At 55.6% G+C, this 15,683-nt stretch overlaps 1 protein-coding gene across 1 annotated transcript in view; it reads right to left on the bottom strand.

The window, feature by feature from the left end:
- The window catches only part of NDST1 (N-deacetylase and N-sulfotransferase 1), a 65,063-nt gene extending 49,783 nt beyond the window's left edge, over nt 1-15,280 (bottom strand). The window contains exons 1-2 of the mRNA XM_065873144.1: nt 15,188-15,280; nt 14,237-14,297 (exon numbers count right to left, since the gene is read on the bottom strand). The gene's annotated coding sequence lies outside the window, so the exon portion shown is untranslated. The remainder of the gene's footprint in view (nt 1-14,236; nt 14,298-15,187) is intronic.
- Between the last annotated feature and the right edge of the window lie 403 nt (nt 15,281-15,683).

Raw genomic sequence — 15,683 nt, 5'->3', positions numbered from 1 at the left:
GGCCTGCCCTGCCCCCGCTGATCCTGTCCAGACAACTCGAGTACATTCAACATCACCCACCCTCAGAGCCCCACACTCACATTCCCTAAGGTCAGCCATTGGGACGTAGAGACAAAGGGCTCTGTAGGAGATCTTCAGGAAAATGACCACCCCCATCCCCAAGGGACCTGTTCAAGACAGAGGTTGCCAGGGCTTCCCTGGTGGCGCAGTGGTTGAGAGTCCGCCTGCCGATGCAGCGGACACGGGTTTGCGCCCTGGTCCGGGAGGATCCCACATGCCGCGGAGCGGCTAGGCCCGTGAGCCATGGCCGCTGAGCCTGTGCGTCCGGAGCCTGTGCTCCACAACGGGAGAGGCCACCACCGTGAGAGGCCCGCGTACCGCAAAAAAAAAAAAAAAAAAAAAAGACAGAGGTTGCCCATGCCAAGTCAGTGAAGACCCACAATTAAAGGAAGGGCAGGAGAGTCCATCAGGGCTGGCCCTCAGTTCTCACTCCGGCAGGTAGAAGGGGCTCAGCCCAAGTCTCCAAACTCACAGCAGCCTCCTCAGACCACATGAGTACCAGGTTTCTACTCGACAGCCTTCCATGGCCCCCACCACCTACCAGGCAAAACCCCTTAACCTGACCGACTGCACAGTCACTAACAGCCCCTGATAACTGGGTGTGGTATATACCAGGGCCTTGGCTAAGTGCTTCGTGTGCATTTTCTCATTTAACCCTCACAGCGACTCTGTGATGCAGGTACTATGGTTGGCCCATTTTCACAGATGAGAAAACTGAGGCTCGGAGAGGTTATGTCACTGGCCCAGAGTCTCACAGCCAGGCGGCCAAGCAAGGATTCGCACCCACACTGGACCTCAAGCCAGGTTCTTCACCTCTGTGCATCCAGCCTCCTCAAGTGCTCCCTGCCACCCTCAGAACCGGGGGGGCCAGCTTAACACGTCAGTGTGCAGGAGAGGAAACCGAGGCACAGAGAGAAACCTCTCTCTGTTGGCAGCCGAGCCAGGGCAAGGCCTGAGGCCTCTGGCCTCCCCTTCCAGGGCTCCCCCTAGCTCCCCACCCAAGAAGCACGGCAGGCAGAAAGGCCAGGGCCACCTCCAAGACAGTGAGTCCTCAGAATCGGCCTTTTTCCTCTGTCCAGGAGGAAGGGAAAAGCAGGAGGAGGTTTACAAAGAAAGAAAAAGAACACGAAAGGCCCAGGAAATACTTATTCTTACAGACAGATTCTCAGAGTTCGGGAGGTCCTACAGGGCACCCCTCACACCCCTTCAACGACAAGAATGTGCAGGCCCAGGACCAACCTCTACCCATGTGTCTCCCTCCCACCAGGTATGCTCCAACCCAAAACATCTGACCTGAAATCTCCATTTCTCTCCCCAGACCTGCTGTCCTGCAGCCTTCCAGTCCCTCAGGCCAGAAACCTTGCCATTGACACCTTCCTCTCACAGCCCACACCTAACCCATCGGCACATCCAGTGATACCAATTCAGAATCTGACCCCGGGCCGCCTCCCACTCTCCACGCTGAGCCGTCCTCCCTCACCTGTGGCACCCACTGGCTGGCGGGCATCCTGCTTCCAGCCTCCAGGCTTCTCTCCACGCAGCAGCCCACAGGATCCCCCTCAAACATGTGTCAAAACAAGGCAGCCCTCAGCCCCAGCCGCTCAGCAGCTTTTCTTTACTTTACCCTTTACTCAGACCAAACGGCAAAGTCCTCTTGAAGGGCAGGAGGCCATAGGCAATCCCCTCCGCCCCTGGGCAGACTCCCTCTGGCCACATCTCCTCCCAGGACGGCTCTTATTCTTCCGCCCCTGCCACACCAGCCTCCTTGCTGCTGCTCCTCGAGCACACCCTGCACCCTCTTGCTTCAAAGCCTTGCGTTGCTGTTCCCTCTGCCTGGAATGCTCTTCCCCACATACCCCGTGGCTCCCTAGCTCCCCTCCTGGAGTCTCCTGTCCCCTTACCAGAGACTTTCCATGACCCCCAACACAGCAGAGCCACTCCCTTAAGTCACACTGTCCACCCCCAACCCAGCTTTATTTTTGTGGCAGGCACTTCTTGCCAGTTGACAAGTAGCTAGTATTCTTTGGTTTGTTGACTCTCTCCCACTACCAGAGTGTCACCCCCAAGTCCAAAACAGGGACTGGGCTGTTTTGTTCACTGCTGTGTCCCAGTGCCCAGAAAAGTGCCTGGAACAAAGTAGATGCTCAATAAAAATGTGTTGGATGAGGGACTATGGCTGCCCTCATCTGAGCACCTTTTAGTTTCTGCAGTCCCCTAGGAGACCAGGGTTGCCTGGAGGCAGAAATGAAACTCCACCTGTGCCAGCTGGAATCTTGATGGCTGTCACATGAACAGTCCTGGGACAAGTAACTGCTTGGACCAGAACAGGACTTACGCCGGTCCCTGTCCGATACCTTTGCCCACCACTTTGGCCACTTTTGGGTCTGACAGCTGGGCCCACAGGGTGGCTCCAGCCCCAGTGGGAACATGGACTGGGCTGCAGCTGGGCTCCCTCCCAGCCCACCAGTGCTGCTGGGGTCCAGCATCTGACAAAGGCTGCCCCATGCTCCCAGCTAGAGGAGGCGGAGGAGGGAGGCCCAGTGCCATGCCTGCCCTTTTCCCGTTGTCGGCAGGAGGACTGTCAGAAGGAAGCTTTGTTCTCAGAATAAAGAGCATGAAGCCCAGTGCCAGGCGGAAACGGGCACAGAGGCAGCCGGCCCATCAGAGACAGTTTAAGGAAAAAAAAAAAAAAAATGTGATGGAGGATGTTTGAGAGGTAATTTGCACACCCAACCGGTTTCATGCCTCCAGGGTGGCAGTGACGATGGTGGCTTCACTTTTCCAGGCCCAAGCCTCAAGGCTGTCACAGACAAGCAGACTGTCCCAGCTGGGAGATCTGGCACCGACCCTGCAGAGTGAGGTGAGGACAGAGGAGTGGGTTCTTGCCCGGGAGTCAGAAGATCTGGGGTCCAAGCCCGGCTTTCCACACGCTCATGTGTGACACGGGGGGAGTCCCTCCCTCCATGTACCTTAGTTTACCCTTCTGTAAATGGCTTGTATAGGCTTGTGCTTGAAGCCTCAGCCTGCCTGCCACAGGATCACACATCAAGGTGCCCCTCAGCCTGTGGCCAGGTCACTGGGCAGCCCAGGCCAGTCCTCCAACCTCGTTGGGCACAGACCCTGCCCACTCAGACCGGGGCTTCCAGCCTGCCTCCTGCCCTGACATCAGGGCATTCCTCTTCTGAGCTGTTAGCTGAACAATGTGAAATCTCTGTGGGCCCTGCCCAGACACTGGCACCTGCCCGGATCCCCCGTCATCCCGTCCAAGGATGGCTCACCAGACGCTTTCAGCCACAACCAACAGGAGGAGCCCAGCGTATGAGGGCACCAGGGTAAGAGAGAAGCCCGCAGAGGGAAAGGGGTACGCGATGTCACACAGCTGCCATTCAGGGGTCCTCCCTACCAGCCCTGGCCTCCCTGAGCTAAGGCAGGGTCCTCAAAGCGTGTCCACAGACCCTTGCGTCTGAATCTTCTAGGGAGGGGGACACTGTACCCTGAAGGAATCAAAGATGGGGGCCAGAAACCTGCATGTTTTTTTTCTTTCTACAAGCTTCCCAGGTTTTTCTTGTCCCCAGCACAATTGTGACCTCTCAGCTAAGACCTCTTCAAGGAGGAGATAGCTTAGCCAGCCTCTAGGGAAGGTTCGCATTTCAATTAAAAGAGTAAAATACGCCTTGGACAGACAGATAGCTGGACAAAGAAGCTGGTGGCTAAGGCGCACACTCTAGGAGCAGAATACAGCAGAGAAAGGCCTGAAGGAGGGGATGCCTAGTCCACGAAACACCTGAACTGATCCTTCCCCCCAGCCCGCTGTCTCCCCAGGATGCCGAGGTCTGCACTCGATGCCATCTGAAGGCTGCTGATCCCAGCCTCCCTCTCCCCGCAAGCTCCTCCAAGCCCCCTGGGAGAGTGAAATGTGGGGACAGCTTCAGGAGAAATGTCCCTCTCCTTGCTTATACTGCACCGTGGGGACAACCCTCTGAGTGACTGTTTATCCGCAGCTTAAGAAGCTGCCTGGGTCAGTGGTTAAGCAGCCACAGCTTATCTGGGAGGAGGATCCTCTGGCCATGGGACAGGCTGATCCAGAGGCTTCCATTAAATGGAATCTTCACAGCTGGTGAGGAGCAGCAATGCCCCGCCTTCATTCATAAAGGAAGCACTTATTATGCTCCTGCTGTGTACACAGTCCTGAGCCTGGGCACAATGCTTCGAGGGACACAGAGATGAGTCAGATCCCCACCACCACCACCAAAGAGCCCACAGAGCAGACAGACGGGGGACCACACCACGGCGCAGGAGAGAAAGCTGGCCGTGCCTACAGGACGGGGTCAAAATTCAGACACCTGGGGGCTAGAAAGACTGTATAAGTGTGCGAAGTGGGCGGCGGAATGGGGCAAAGAGGAGCTTACGTGCTTCATCTCCAGTAGTGGCCACTGGAGAACTACACTCAAAGTTGTATGATCTTCTCATTTTTGAAGCCAGAAGTTGGGATTCTTACGTAAAATCTCCTGTTAGCAACTAGCTCAAGATTTGGCATGGGCCAAGTAAAAGCTGCCCATGGGGCGGATGTGGCCTGCCAGTTTGTGGCCTTTGTTTTCTTAAAGAGAGTAGAATGCAAAGCTCAGTAGATGAGACTTCCCTGCAGCCAAAGTACCAGGGAAGGCTTTCTGGGAGAGGAGGCTTGGCGCTGGGCTGCAAGGATGGGTAGGTCACTCGTGGGGAGGGAGTCATGGTGGGGGAGTGTACCCGTTCAAGCCATAGGGGCCATGGGTCAAGGGTGCCACCCCCCAGCCTATAGCCTACCTATCCCCCTAAAAAGGGGTTCCGGTCTCCACCCGCAAAGCAGGCACAGAGGCATCAGCTCTGTCTGTCCCCAGGTAGCCAGGGGAGGGGCCGCTTGCGCAGCAAACCTCCAGACTAAATCAATTGGTGGCAGAATAGCACGGGTTCGATTTCATCCCTGGAGCTTGGGGAACAGGTCAGCTAATGCAATAGCCCTGTGGGGGGAAGGGAGAGCAAGAGACAATGGAGGACAAAACGAGGTTGAGAATCATGTCCTGCCTGGCCGGGCCCCACTGGTTACATAATCTTGCCTTAGGACAAAGCTACGTTCAAGGCACCAGTGAGGGCCTGGGCTGGGGAGCCGGGGGATGAGGAAGGTTCCTCCTCCCTCCCCTCTTCTCCAACCTCGCCCTGCAGCTCCTGAAAAGCCCAACAGAGCTGCAGGTGGAGACTAAGACCCCAAGATAAGGCACTTAACAGGATCACACAGCAAATTAGCAGCAAAGCTGAAACTGATAATAGCAAACTTTAACCAAGTGGTTACTTTGTACCGGGCACCAGGATAAATTCTTTAAACACATTATCTTATTTGAAAGCCTATGACACTGTGAGATAACTATTCTTATTTTTCCCATTTTACAGATGGGGAAATTGATGCACACAGTAACTTATCCAAGGTCACACAGGAGCTGGCTTAGAGGAAGAGCCAGTTTAGAGAAGCCAATAGTGGCCTCCAAGACCATACTCTGAACCACGACACTACACTGCCACCACGCTACTTTCGACTAGAACCATACTGCCTCTCCAGCAACCTTCTCTCAAGGCTGTAGACCATGCATTCGGCCCCCTGCCCTCCCGTCAGCACTTTGGGTGACACCAAGCCCTCCGACAACCTGATGAGACCTACAGATTTTCTCTGCAGAAAAAGAATCCACGGAAATGCCCACAAAATGTTGCAAAAGATTTTAGGGGCTTACATACCCCTGCACTAGTGAGAACAGATGGATCCAGATCATGGAATACTCCAGAGATAGGAGGTAGCAGAGGAAGAGGACTCCCCCAGGTTCTCTGGTCCCCTCCTGTCTGAACTTGGAGCCCAAACGGTTGGCCACTTTAGTCCACAGGCGTGGGCACTCATCAGGGCTCAGGGCCTAGTCATCCCTTCAGGGCTAGGAGAACAGAATGAATCACGATATACAATAGTCCCCGCCTCTGCACCCACTGGGTGTGACTCCCAGCTCCCAGCTGCTGGGCAGACAGTGCACAGCTGGGCCCCAGCATCTGGACGGGGGTGGCATCACCAAGCATACCACCATGCTTCCCCACCATGCAGGTCACCATCCAACGGGCACACCTCACTGCAGACTGGACCTGGCCTTGTCCTGACTCTAGCAGCTCTGAGTGTTTCCAAGAGGGGACCCTCCATGGTCCCCGCGAGCCTCCAGGCCAGCCAAGGCCACGGGAACAGTAAATCGACACAACCGCCCCTTAAAAGGCGCCGCAAGACCCAGGCTCCCATCCCAAGTCTTCTGTGCCTCACCGTGCAGCCTCAGTTTCACCAGCTGTAAAGTGGGAAGACTACCCTATCAAGTCTTTCCCAGCTCCACAGCCCTGAGTCTATAAACAACAGCATCTGAGAAACTTCACAGAGCCCTGGGATCTTGCTTTCAGGAAGTTACATAAACATCCTTCAGAGAAACAACAGTCAAACCTAAAGACTCTACTTTCTTTTTTTGTAAGGATATCAAGAAGCCCTTTTTATAGTCTGACTTCCCCCACTCTACTTCCATTGTTCCAGATATCCTCTCAGGACCTAGTAAATACATTTGGTTTCCGTCTGGGGTCTCGGCTTCTTGGTGTTCTTTCTCTTGGATGCTGCCCCACCCTCCTTGGCAGCTTTCTCCCCCGGACACACCCATCTCTACCCCCAGCATTGGTCTGGGCCACTCTGAGGGTTACAGCTACCCAGCCTGCCAAAGGAGGGGTGGGGGACAGGGACAGTTTTCAGGAAACAAACCCTTCCCTGGTCAGAACAGAGACAGCTCTGTGTCTGGTCCCAATCGTGACACAGTGTGTGGCCCTGTGCGAGTCCCTGCTCCTCTCTGGGCCTCTGTTCCCCACTGAGAGATGAAGGGGCTCCTGCACTGTGTCAGGAAAGCCCTTGGGCTCCTGGACCGTACCCTGGAGACACTGAGGCAGAAGAGAAGTGCAGGGTGGACACTGGGCACTGCTCTTGACACCCCACCTCTCCTGCGAGAACCAGAGAAGACCCTGGTTTTTTCTCTCCGATTCTATCTCTTGCCCTAGCTGTGGGACCTTGAAGTCAGCACTGTGCCTCTTTGTGCCTCAAATGGTCCATCCATAAGAGGAGAATGACAGTGTCTGCAGTGGAGGCCCCAACTTGGAGGCTTGAGCCCTAACCATCCCAACACAATCCCATCACCCCCCCCAAGGGTAAAGCCCAATTTACTCATTTGATAGAATATATATTTCTGCAGCTTTATAAAGCCTGCTACCCAAACACTCCAAGACAACCCTCCACCGCCCTTCTTCCAATGAGATCATGTTTCCAAGCACCCCTAAAGGATTCCTAGATTCTACCTCCTTATGCCTGTGTGCCCTCAGTATTTTCATCTATAAAATGGGGCCAATAATGATGTTGACCTCATAAGGTTACTTTGGGGATTACTCCAGATAAGATTACATGGAAGTGCTTATCCAGCACGGACAAGCTCTCCACAAATTGAGCAGCAATTATATGATCACCGTTATTAAATTACTGAGATGCTTAAAACCACTGGGCTGGTGACAGCTAAGGCCCCTTGGCCCTCTTGGACCACATCTGGTCACTGTAATCACACATGCATGCACATACCCCCAGCGCACACCCTTCTCTGAGGCAGGACCCACTCTCTGACCCCAGCCCTGGCCCCAGCCCTAGAACACAGCCAGCTTGTTCCCGGCACCCATCCTTGCCACCCACAAAGCCTCCCACCTTCGAGTCCCCCGATCCCACCTTCTTTAAGTGGCCCCAGCACTGTCTCCTGTAACCATGTTGGGGTTCTGTTCAACAGAACCCCATCACTGTGGTACAAGATTGTTTCCTGGGCAGGAGAAGCTGTTATAAGATGGTGGCTCTTTGAAGACAGGGTAGAGAGAAACTGGGCTTTCCTTTGGGTCCCTGACCTTTGCTGGTGTCTGAATACGTTAAGAGCCCAAAGAAAGAAGCATCAATTTTTTTTTTTTTATATTACCTAACCAAGTGTTTGTGGATGTTTAGCATGCACTGGAAGCACCTGAAGAACTTCAACAGCTTGTTGGGTCCCCTCCTCACCCCCGCCACCCCACCCAGTTTCTGATTTAGTAGGTCTGGGGTGGGGCTAGATAATCTGCATTTCTAGTAAGTTCCCAGGTAATGCCGATGTTACTAATCCAGAGACCAACCTTGAGAACCACTGACTTAACCTGCAGGTGAATCAGGGAGCGCTTCTGTGAACAGGTGATGCTAACAGTCCTGTAAATGCACAAGCAGGAGCTGCCAGGTGTGAGGAGAGGAGGGAGGGGACCTGAGCAGAGGGCGCAGCCTGAGTGAAGGCCCTGCAATGATGACATTCATTTCTCCTCACCTGGCCTCTGCCTGGGCACGCAGCATAAACCAGCAGTGGCTGAGCAATAACCACAGCAAACCTCCACCGACCGACAGCCCGGACCTGCCTGGACAGGCCGGTCCTTGGTCAGCCCGCAGGTGAGGGGAATCCAAGCTACGCCTCGCGGACCAGACCACGGCTCCCCACCACTGCTCAACCATGTGAGCACCAGGATTCTGCCCCACACCTCCAGACACAATCCCTTCCATCCTGGCCAGCTCTGTTTCCTCATTCCCAATGCCTCACACGACAAGTCAGTTTCATCCGACCAGAGCAGACCCTCGAAATCACCAGACCCCGATGGCAGTCCCCCGAGTCTGAACCTCTCCAGGCCGAGCCGTCCACCTTGCCGGGACTTAGTCACCGTATCTGCTAAAAGGGGGTGGTAACACTGCCCGTCTCCCTACTGCTGTTGGGAGGATTAAAATAAGCTTCTTAGTCATTAACTACATCATCAACTACAACAATGACCGTAACTAACGTGGACTGGGCTTGTACTTAAGCACCTTCCCTGCATTTTCTTTCTAAATGCTGTAAGATGGGGACAGTTATTATCCCCCTTGTACGGACGAAGAAACTAAAAATAGCTTGCCCAAGGTCCCATAAGTATGAGATTTGAACCCCCATCAGAGATTTGAACCCAGATCATCCAGCTCCAGAGCCTAGTTCCCAGCCTCTCCTCTATGTGTGTCCTAGTCACCCACCTTGAGTGAGATCTAGCCCAGGTCACCTCTCCCTGCCACCGTCCTCTCCCCCTTCCTGGGGCCCAGGAAGGCTGAGCAGGAGGCCTCTAGAGGCTGCAGCCTCTACAGTGTCCACAGTCTAGGGTATGGGTCCCCAGTCTCGAGGGCAGTCACAAGGCCTGCCAGCCAGGCCAACTTAACTGGCACAAGTTTTAGATACCACTCAACGTGGCCACCAGGGAGGAGGCTGGCACTACAGAACTTGAGCACCTTAACCTTGATGAAAGAAGAGAAGAGGAAAAACAGGTGTAACCGAGAGAGGAAATCCTGCCAGGCTTCCAGGATAAGACGGGCAGGTCCCACACCTTAGGCAAATTGCCCTTTCTCTCCAGGCCTCAGTTTCCTCATCCATACAAGCCTCAAGTCGTTAGACAGAAAGTTTAGAAACTCAGACTCCAGAGATTCTTCCCTCTATCTCTAAAAGGATAGATATATCCTTTTCTCCTAGGTATAAACAGTAATTATGATAACCATTGTTAGCTTTGAAAAGCTCCCACTTACTGGGTTCTTACAATGGGTCAGGCACTGATCAGCTCAATCTTCCCAGCAAAACAGGACTGTTACTATCCTCATTTTGCAGCTGAGGAAAACGATGCCCAGAGAGATTTAGGTACGTTGATCAGGATCCCACAGTTAATGGTGGCAGAGCTGGGATGTGAAGCCAGGACTTCTGACTCTGCTCTGCAATGCTGCCCACACCCAGTGGGGCAGGAATGGGCTGCCCACAGCCACTGCCTCCAGAGCACAGAGCCTGGAGGAGATGAGACGTGTCCTGAAGGAAGCGAAATTCAAGACCAGGTGTGTGAAGGGCCCTGTAGAGGCCCAGATAACAGACTGTGCACGTGGAAAGCAGGGAGCAGGCAGCGCGAGCTCTGCGGAATTAGGAAGAGGTCACACTGGAGCTGGGCTGGGGGGGATTTTGGGGTGGGTGAGGGGAAGTGACTGGGGGGCAGCACCCTCACTGTAAGCAGAGATGTGGAGGCAGGAAGGGATAGGGCGCACACAGGGAGGGAAAAGTGGCAGGTTCTCTTTGAGGGTTGAGGGGCACTGGGAGGTGAGGCACTGTGGTCACATAGCAGGCCACCTCCCACGCCTCGGCCTCAAATAAATAAATGCTCATTTGCAATGCACATTTTAAAATTAGACTAATCCAATCTGTATCAACAAATAAAACAGGTAGGAATAAAAAGGGCCAGGAGGCAACTTGACACAAACCCTCCATCAAGATAAGAGCTTCAGGCCCCTCTGTAACTCCTTGGGTGACAGACTGGCTTTAGCTCTGAGGCCACACAGTCCAAGACATCCACATCATCCAGCCCTTCCTCTAAGTTCCCAACCTCCAAGCTGAAGCTGATGGACAGAGCTTTGTGCCAGCCCCACACGCAGGAGAAAGCACCTTGGCTTGTGACCCCTCAGGCCGGGAGGCCCGGCTTTACCCTCTAATGAGGGGAAGGAGGGGGACAGCCCTGCCCCCCCAGCCCACGCACCCCACCCCTCCCACTCCTCACTTTCAAATCCATCAGCCCTTTCCTCCAGCCCCTACTGATTCAGCCTGACCCGTGATTCAGCCTTGTTTCCTCACATTTGAGGAACGAGAGACTGAACCCATTTCACAGACTGAGAAACGAAAGCAGAAGGTTCCAGTCCTCTGTGAAACCACAGTCCCTGGCAACCCAGACTTTGGTGGCTGATCCAGAAATTCTGAGGGGCCCCTCAAAGGTCAGCTGGGCCGAGTGTTTTCCATGGGGCAAGGGCTCTCCCAGGCAGAGCGCTGCAGGGGAACTTCTAGAAGGGGCAGCTGTGAAAAGCTATGAGAAAAACGGAGTACAAGTGGGCCGAGCACCACCCTAAGATTCTCGGGCGAAAAGGGAACTGAGAGAGGTCACCCAGGCATGACCCTCCGGTACATGCCTCCGGCACCCTCTCCAACTCTCTGGCCTCTTTGCATTACTGTCAGCAATGGGGACCTTGCTGCCTCCCCAGGCACTTAATTCCCGTTAGCTTCATTGTCACCTTTGGTGCTGTCTCTGCCCTTGAGAGCCACACAGGACAAGACTATGCCCTCTGCCAGTAGACAGCCCTGCAGGGAATTGAAAGCAGTGACACTGCCACTTAAGGGTCCTTCCCCAAACCCCAGACCACCTGTGATGACCCTATCCCCAAGATACCTACAAAGTCCTGCAGCCTCCCTCTCGTTCCCTCTCAGTCCCATGGCCTGAGTCAGACCTTTGGTCAACTTTCTGCCAGACCACAATTAGCATCATCTCTGAGCTGGTCTCAACCCTGCCAGTCTTGGCACCACCTTTGGCCAAATGACCCCTGAGAGGAGCAGCACAACAGGGCAGAAACTCTTCAAGCCTGGGTTCAAACACAGTTCTGTAAGTGACTCAACCCCTCGGAGCCTCCACTTCCTCATCTGAAAATGGGGTGGGGCTGGGGGTGGCCAGCAGCAGCTACTTTGCAGGGGTATTGTGAGATCTCAATGGAGCGTCTGTAAGGAGCCTGGCACAAGACACAGTAACAGGCATCGACTCGACGAGCTGCTTACAACCCTCTGTCTTCTCCACCAGCCAGAGACTGAAATCCAAACCCCCGAGGAGGACACTGCAAGCTCCCCACGACCCCATCTTGCCTCCCACAGCCCCCTTTCTCACTGCCTGCACCCTCACAAACACTTCCTCCCCCAGGAAGCCCTGTCGACATAAACTACCAGAAGAGCTTTTCCAAAGCCCGTCTATCACTGATCACATCCTGCCTCTTCGCCATCACTTGATCCTCGCCTTCCCTCCCCTGTCAGATTAGCGGCCTCTCCAGCCAGAAAGCAGGAGCATCTCACCTCATTTCATTTCCCAGTCACCCCCGTCCACAGACATTTTCCATACATATTTAACAAATTACCCTAACGTTCCATTTCAAGTAAAGAATGTCCAAGTCCTCCAAACAGTCCAGATATTTCAAGCCATACCCCAAACCAAATTCCAAGCCAGCAGAAGTCTGCCCAGTCTCTAGGGACTCGCAGGCCTGGCTCTGACACCAAAGTGCAGAAGACGGGTCAAGCAGGCCCAAAGCCCAGGGCAGAGAAAGCTCTGGGCTGCTAAGACCAGAGTCCATTTCTAAGTGTCTCACGTGCAGGTCTCTCAGTTGGGCCCTAGGTCAACCCCCAGCCTATGATTTCATATTCTTAACCACATTCTCAACTTGCGATTGTAAAACTGTTCTTTGTATACCCCTTGTGATAGGAGACTCACTATCCATCTTTTCATTCTTGCTGGCTCCTCCTCCCTTCACCTGTTGATTCTCTTGCTCTGATCTCAAGGAGAGTCTGACCACACGCCTAGGGTCATCCCCATCCCTCAGGAATCTTTTCAGCCCCTCCACTCAATCCCCCACATTTCTGGGCCCCCTCAAAGTCTAGCTAAGTAGTGGAATTTCCACTCTTGTTCCTACCAGCTGGCAGTGAACTGTCAGCCCAGGAGGACCCCCTATTCTCGGGGCCCAGGAAAAGCCTACGGACACTGCAAATTCCAGAAGCAGTGCTGGTACAGCCCTCGGAGAAGTTAGAATGGTAATGCACAAACTTTCCTCTCCCCAGGACTTTTTTTCGCTAGGCTATCTGCTCCCACTCCATTGTTTTAAGATGTCATTCACTAACTAGCAATTTGTTTTCCATTTTTTTAGAAATTACTCAAGGCCCCCGCTCAGAGCCTGACCCACAGTCATGGGATGGTACCCCCACCAAAAGGCTAGGCCAGCACAGGGCACTAAGGTGAGTGAAAGTCTGGGCCACCCCACATTCACTCCTGGGCTATTTACATGGAAAATGCATGCCCTAGGCTCAGAAACCCATACACGCATGCATTTTCCATAAGGATTCTGCAATTGAGACATGTGCTCAAAGTCCACCCTTCATTACCGTCCTCAAGGACCCTTGGGGCTGGGGCATTACTTCTGCAATGAGGACCCTGCTGATGGGTCACACAAGAGGACACCTGCAATATAAATCCCATCACCCCAAGGGCGCCACTCCTGGCCCTACCTCTGCCCCCTGCTGATCTGAAAGTGACCTGGTCTGGATGGAGTAGAAAGGCTCTTCGGTCCCCTGGGTGCTGGGGAGAGGCCTGTTGACAAAGCCACCAGCTGTCCCCAGCCAGAGCCAGGGAGCACTCCTCCCTGCACCACCCATACTATGAAAGCGTTCCTACCACGGACCCAGCCAGCAACAGAACTTGGACCCTTTACGGAGCTCCAGGCCCGGGCTCCAGCTGCCCACAATAACAAGAGCCAGGGCACAAGACCTCAGCCCACACCAGTACCAGACAGAAGGAGCATCACCTGAGGGTAAGGGTAAAGGGAAGAGCGGCCTGTGTCCTCATGATTTCAATGGAAAATGAGCTCGGTCACAGCAGGATCTTATAAAGCCTTGTAGTTGAGACTCAGGCTGGGGGAGGGGAGTCAAATCCAAGTTCCACCACATCACAGCTGTGCGACCTTTATGATTCTGTGCCTCTGCCCCGCTGTAAAATGCTGCTAATAGTAACATGGGAGAATTAAATGAGATAATGTATCTAAAGCAGTTAGCCCAGGGCCTGACATATAGTACACATGCAACAAATACTTGTTGAATATAAACATGCCACCGTTTACTAAGGTACCACAGGTTCTCATTTCATCCTTATTCTGGCAGATTCTATACTTTGCCCATTTTACAGGTGAGGAAACTGAGGCTAGGGGAAGGTAAGGAACCAGCCCAAGGCTACAGAGCTGGGAAGTGACAGACATCCAGGTCAGTCTGAACCTCAAACCAGGGACAGTAATGCCGCAGGCCATTCCAAACGCTCTGGGGCAGGGGGTGGGGGTGGTTTTACAGCACCCGGGTGTGATGGTGGGATTCTGTATCCCCTGGGCCTGGCATGGCTCCTAGCTGACCCGCGTGCTTAAATCTGGGAAAGAGCCAATTTCCCAGTCTGTCCCAGAGACCACGCGTCCACGTACGCCTCCTCCTACCCCGTCCCAGGGTGTTAAAGGGCAGCGTTCAAAGCGGGGGGGTATAGTTGCTCCCGAGAACCTGAGGGAGAAGAGGAGTTAGAGACCAGGCCGATCACAGCCCACAGAAAACCGGTCCGGCTGCCTTACTCTTTCCGAAGCGGGGACCTAGCCTCTAACCCCGTCCCTCGCCAGACAAAAGTTTCCCCTGTTCGGGAGTAGAGGAGGGGGAGGGGGCATTCCTCGTGAGTGACATTATCCGTGACCTACAGCTGCCGCGCTGCCCTCACCGGCACCCCGGCCTGCCCCCGGCCCCCGCCCGCTCCCCCACCCCTTTGTCCTCCCACCAGGGTGCGCGGGGCCCGGCAGACTCTACGAGCCCGCCCGGCGCCCGCCCGCACCAAACTTGCGCCGGCGGCAGTTTGGGCCCCGCGCGGCCTGCACGCCCAGCTCGGCTCTGGCCCCGCAGGCTCGGCGACAGGGGACTGGCCCGCCCCGGCCCTCCCAGCCTCTTACCTGCCACGGCTGGGGCGCCACCCGGGGCAGGGGGCGCTCCCGGCGAGCTGCCGGACGCCTGGGTCCCCTGGGCCGTGTGTGCGCTGCCAGGCAGCGGCCCGGGCCGGGCTTAACCCCTTCGCGTCCGCCTCCCGCAGCTCCCACCCACGCTCCACGCCGCAGCCGCCGCTGCCGCCGCCCGCCCCGCCTCCCGCCCGCTCTCCTCCCCCTCCCCTCCCCCTCCCCCTCCCCCTCCCTCTCGGTGCCCAGCCCCCAGTCCCGGTCCCCGGCACTGCGCTGAGGCAGCGCGCAGCCTCCCCCCTCATCCCGCGGTGGGAGGTGGGGGTCTCCCTTTAGACTGCAAGTTGGGGCGCGCCGCCTCGCTCACCGCGGGCCCGCGGAGCACAGAGGGGCGAACCCGCGCGCCAAGGGGCCCCCAGACTGTCTCCCCTTACCCACTCCGTCCCCGGCGCCTACCTCCCCGAATGTCGGCGGAGGGAGCGGGGTTCGATCCCGTGATGGAGCGTGGGTGCCGGCCGGAGATCTGCTCCACAGGCCCGAGCGGCCGGCTGGCGTGCGGCGCGCACCCCGGGGCGGGGGCCGGGGCGGGACCGGGCGCTGCTATCGGAGCTGGATTTCTCGGCTTCCACCCGGATTCTCCCTCGGCTCTCCCGGCCGATTCGGTGCTGCTCGGCGACCACGTGACGCAGGCTGCCTTTGACCCCAGTCTCAGAGCGGGTAGGGGGTGGGGGCCGGAGGGGGTGTCAGATGCGGGACCCACGAGGGCCCGAGGCGGCTGCCGGGAGTCCGGGAGGCGGTGACCCTGGGGAAACAAAGCCCGGGGGAAGCCAACAAGTTATTCGGGGGTCAAAGGGGGAACAGCACTGGGGGTCGGAGAGGCTGCAGAGAGACCGAGAGAGACAAAGACCCGCGCCCGCCGTGCCTCCGAGTGTCCTGGGAGCGCCCCGGCTGG

This window comes from Phocoena phocoena, chromosome 3 (genome assembly GCF_963924675.1).
Source record: "Phocoena phocoena chromosome 3, mPhoPho1.1, whole genome shotgun sequence".
NCBI lineage: Eukaryota > Metazoa > Chordata > Mammalia > Artiodactyla > Phocoenidae > Phocoena > Phocoena phocoena.
This window is presented reverse-complemented; position numbering and strand designations above follow the sequence as displayed.